Here is a 5,050-nt window from a genome sequence, read left to right on the forward strand (position 1 = left end):
TCCATCCAGGCCCATGAAGGTGTGCATCCAAACAGACTAGGATTCCAAAAAGCCAGTACGTGCAGTAAAGACAAATCCCCGTGCCATTATCATTGGCTTCTCAGTCAGCCCCCATTACCAGTGGCTGAGAGTTCAGGAGTGCAATGGACGAATCACATCAGGAAAAGTGTTCCACATCGCTCCATCTCCTTCCCCTGGCTCTTACATTCTTTCTGTCCTCTCTTCCGTCGTCTTTTTTGTTTGCCCTTTTGTTTTTGTTTTTTGTTTTTTTTTTTTTAGTGGGGGCAGGATCTCATGTATCTCAGGATGTTCTTAAACTCTATGTAGCCAAGGGAGGACCCTGAACTCTTGAACTTCCTACTTCTACCTTTTAAGTGCTGAGGTCATAGGCATGCCTCACCATGCCTGACATGAGCCTTCCTTTTTGGGGGTAAGCTTATGTTCACTAATTCAAATTCCTTACTTATATTTTATTCATTAAGATTCTTTTTGTTTTTCTGGTTCAGCTTTGGTAGATTATACACCTCTAGGAATTTATCTGTTTCTTCTAACTTAGTGAGTTGGTTAGTTTACGATTGTTCATAGTAGTCTCATAAGCCTTGATATTTCTGTGGTCAGGTGTTCTGTCTTCTCTTTTATTTGTAATTTTATTTCCCAAGACTTTTCTTTTTTTTTTTCCATTTGCAGGTTTGTCAATTCAATATTATCTTCTCAACGCCCTCTTCATTTTATTAATCTTTTCTATTTTTGGGGGGTGGTCTCTGCTCCATTTTTTCCTGCCATGGTAGATCTTATTTTCTTCCTTCTCTTTAATTTGCTCTTAGTTTTTTTCCCCCAGGTTCTTTTGGGTGCACAGCTAGGTTATGGGAGACCTTTCTTTTTTTATTGTTATAAACTTATAACTGCTTTTTCTGCATCCCACAGGATTTGGTGTGTTTGCATTTTTGCTTATGTCAAGATATCTCTTGATTTCCCTTTTGGTTTCTTCTTTGATGAGTTGGTTGTTCAGGAATACATTGTTTCATTTCCACTTTTTTGTTAGAATCTCCTCTAGTTATTGATTTCTGGTTTTATGGCATTGTAGCTGAAAATGCCATGTGAGTTCTGCCTTCTTAGATCTGTTGAAACTTGTTTTGTGGGACCTGTATTAATTACTTTCCTATTACTGGAATAAAATATCAAAATATCATGAATAAGGCAATTTATAGGAGAGAGGGTTTTTTGGATTGATAGTGTCAGAGAGTTAAAGATAGATGGAGAAGTAAAGGCATGTTGGCAGATAGCAGGGCTCATATTTTGAATCATAATATATATATTATGATTCAAAAAAAATATATATATATATATATATATATATATATATATAGAGAGAGAGAGAGAGAGAGAGAGAGAGTTGGGAAAATCATGAGGATTTTGTAAACCTAAAAGCCCACCACCACTAGTGATATATTTCTTCCAGCTAGGTCACAAATCCTAAACCTACCCAAACAGTGACACCAGCTGAGTACTAAATATTCAAACATCTGAGTCTGTGAGGGTCATTCTCATCCAAACCACCACAAGGCCTATTCTATCATCTACTGCAGTGAATTTTCCATGTGCACTTAAGAAAAATGTCTGCAGATGTCCCTGACTTGTGATGGTTCTGTTTTGGACTTTTTAACTTTAAAATTTTAATAAAGTAGGCTGGGTAGAATGGATCAGCTGATCAAACACTTGCCATGTATCTTTGGTAGTTTTTTACTGCTGAGATAAAACACCATGGCCAAGGAAACTTATAAAAGAGAGCATTTAATTTGGTTTATGGTTTTAGAGAATTAGAGTTCATGATGACAGATAAAGGAACAGCTAAAAGCTCACATGTTGATCCACAACCCTAAGACAGGGAGGAAGAACACTGGGAATGACATGAGTCATTTGAAACCTCAAAGCCTGGCCCCAGTGACATATCTCTTCCAAAGCCTCCTCTCATAATCCTTAGCAAACAGTTATACCAACTGGGAATAAAGTATCAAACATATGAGCCTATGGGGGCCATTTTCATACAAACCATCACACCATGTGTTTTAGTTAGGGTTTCTATTGCTGTGAAGAGACACCATGAGCACAACTCTTATAAAGGAAAAACATTTAACTGATTTAAGTGGGGCTGGCTTACAGTTTCAGAGGTTTAGTCTCTTATTGTCATGGTAGGAAACATGGTTGTTATGCAGGCAGACATGCTGGAGAAGGAGCTGAGAGGTCTACATCTTGATGTGCAGGCAGCAGAAGGAGACTAGGACATGAGGCCTAGCTTGAGCATATGAGACCTCAAAGCCTGCCTCCATAGTGACACACCTATTCCAACAAGGCCACACTTCCTAATGTTGCCACTCCTTATGGGCCAAACATTCAAACACACGAGTCTGTGGGGCCATACCTATTTAAACTACCACACTTTGCAGATGTGAGGTCTGGAGTTCAGATCCCTAGAACTCACGTTAAAGCCATGAGAGCATTGTCCTCCTGTAATCCCATCCTGTGGGAAGTAAAGCTAGGAAATCAAGCTGGCTAGCCAGACTAGCCTAAATGGCAAGTCTGAGGTTCAGTGGGAGACCCTCACTATATAAAACCCTCAATATATAAGGTAGATACTGATTGAGGAAGACACCTGATATCAGCCTTGGGATTCCATATGCATGTGCATAACTGTGCACATGTACCCTCCATGTGTGTTCCCAAACATGCATGTATACCACACACATATACTTATGCATAAAGTTAGATAAAGCATTCTATTATTATTATTATTATTAGTTTGGGTTTTTTTGAGACAGGGTCTCTCTGTAGATTTTTTGGAGTTTGTCCTGGAACTAGCTCTTGTAGACCAGACTGGCCTCAAACTCACAGAGATCCTCCTGCCTCTGCCTCCCGAGTGCTGGGATTAAAGGCATGCACCACCACCGCCTGGCTACAATTATTATTTTTTACTTGGTATAATATTCAGCAAGTTACAAGAAATGGTCAATCTTTTATTATAAAACAGGTTTGAAGTTAGATGAATTTGCTCAATCGTAGACTAATGTGGTCTGATTACACTTAAGGCAAGCTAGGCTAAAGTAGATATTTGGTAAGCTAGGTGTGTTGAGTGCATTGTTTACTTGTGTGACATTTGTACGTTATGATGAGGACATCAGGATGTAACCCCCCAATGTAAGTTGAGGAGAATTTCTGTTCTACACTTGTTAATTTCTGTGCAAGTCTGTTGGGTCCAATTGGTCTACAGTGTCATTCATGTCTGCTTCAGTTTAATGGATATTCAGTCTATATGATCTCTCCAGTGTGAAAAGTGAGGTATTGGACACTTTCTGGCAGTGATGTTGTAATACTTAATGAGCTCATAAATTATGTGCATCTAGCCACTCCTATGGCTTGCCTCTCAGTCTAGAGCAGTGGTTTTCAATCTGCAGGTCACATCCCTTTGTGGGGTTACATATCAGATATCTTGTACATCAGATATTTACATTACGATCCATAACAGTAGCAAAATTACGGTTATGAAGTAACAATGAAATAATTTATGGTTGGGGGTCATCATAACATGAGGAACTGTATTAAAGGGTCACAGCGTTAGGAAGGTTGAGAATCACTGGTCTGGAGGCTCAAAGGAAGGACATGAGAAAGAGAATCAGACAGCACAAACATTTTCAATGAGAATTATTTGAATTTGAGACTTTGCTGTTGACAACTTGCAGGAATCCACATTAGAAGTAAGGAGACTGACAACATCTGGAGAGAAGCTATGCTTATATGGAGAGGTAAGGGACAAAGTAGACAATACCCTATTCCTGAGGGTGGGGTCGGGGGTGAATAGGGTTGTGTTATCGTCTTATTTCTTTGCTGTTGCTCTAATAGAATTATCCCCTGAAAATTTAAGGGAGGAAGGGTTTATTTGTAGTTTGTAGTTCAAGGAACCATGGTGGGGAAGTCAAGGCAGTAGGACGTTAAAGAAGCTGACCCTATTACATCCGCATTCAGGAGAGCAAATGAAGGCACTTACACTTGCTGGGTTTCAAGCCCCTTTCTCTACTCCTGTGCAGTTCGGGATCCCCTGCCTAGGGAACAGTGCCACCTACAGTCGGTGTGTATTGCCGCCTCAATTAACATAATAAAGATAATCACCCACAGATATGCCTAGAGGGCCTTCTTCCAGGTAGATTCTGTGAGGTTGACAGTGAGCACCAACCATTCTAGCTTACATATAGGTTACAGAGCTTTTAAGATACAGAGTACTTTTCCTTTCTTTTATTTGTTTGCTGGTTATGAAACAAATAACACAGGGTCTTGAGGTACACGAGGGAAGCTTCTAGTCAAGAATATAACAAACTAAAGATGTACAGATATAAAATATAAACCATGTGACATGTTAAAAAGTAACACTGCCTATACCCTCAGATTGCCCCACCTAGAGCTTGAATAGTCACATAGGGTACCAAAGACAGTGATTTAGAATAAATTAAGAAGGCACAAGTCCAGGAATGTATTTCATATAGCCAGCAAAAAAAAAAAAAAAAATCCAAACAAACCTGTTAGCACTAATCTTAGGAAGATAAACTTTGTAAATGATGAAAAAGAGAGCAGAGTGAACAGACGTTTGAAAATATCTTGAAGGAACTTGCCCATGTCTCCAAAGGCCATCTTCTTGGGCCTCTGCAGAAAGCCGATCCCTTAGCAGCACCATAAAAACGAAGCAGCTAATGTCACCTAAGCTACAAGATTAATGGCTCCATTGGCATACAGTGATGGTGTGTCAAATTTCCTCAAAAGATCAATAAATTAAATGTTTAAAAACTTCCTTTTTAAAAAAGTGTCACTGGCCATGGAAACATGACAGTGTGGGATGGGATAAAGGACACTGAGTATGTGAAGAAAAAGGAGATTTATTGGAGAATTTTGAGCTGAGAACATCACAAGATCCTGGCTACAGAAAGCTCCATCCTGACTACTAGACAGTATGGTGCAGGGATAACTTCAGGCAAGGAGACATCCTGGAGAGAGGCGCTATTACAGT

At 39.5% G+C, this 5,050-nt stretch overlaps 1 pseudogene; it reads left to right on the forward strand.

The window, feature by feature from the left end:
- The first annotated feature begins 3,163 nt into the window (after positions 1-3,163).
- On the forward strand, positions 3,164-4,819 carry LOC130868646 (ribosomal biogenesis factor-like; annotated as a pseudogene).
- The last annotated feature ends 231 nt before the right edge of the window (positions 4,820-5,050 follow it).

This window comes from Chionomys nivalis, chromosome X (genome assembly GCF_950005125.1).
Source record: "Chionomys nivalis chromosome X, mChiNiv1.1, whole genome shotgun sequence".
NCBI classification, from domain to species: Eukaryota; Metazoa; Chordata; class Mammalia; order Rodentia; family Cricetidae; genus Chionomys; species Chionomys nivalis.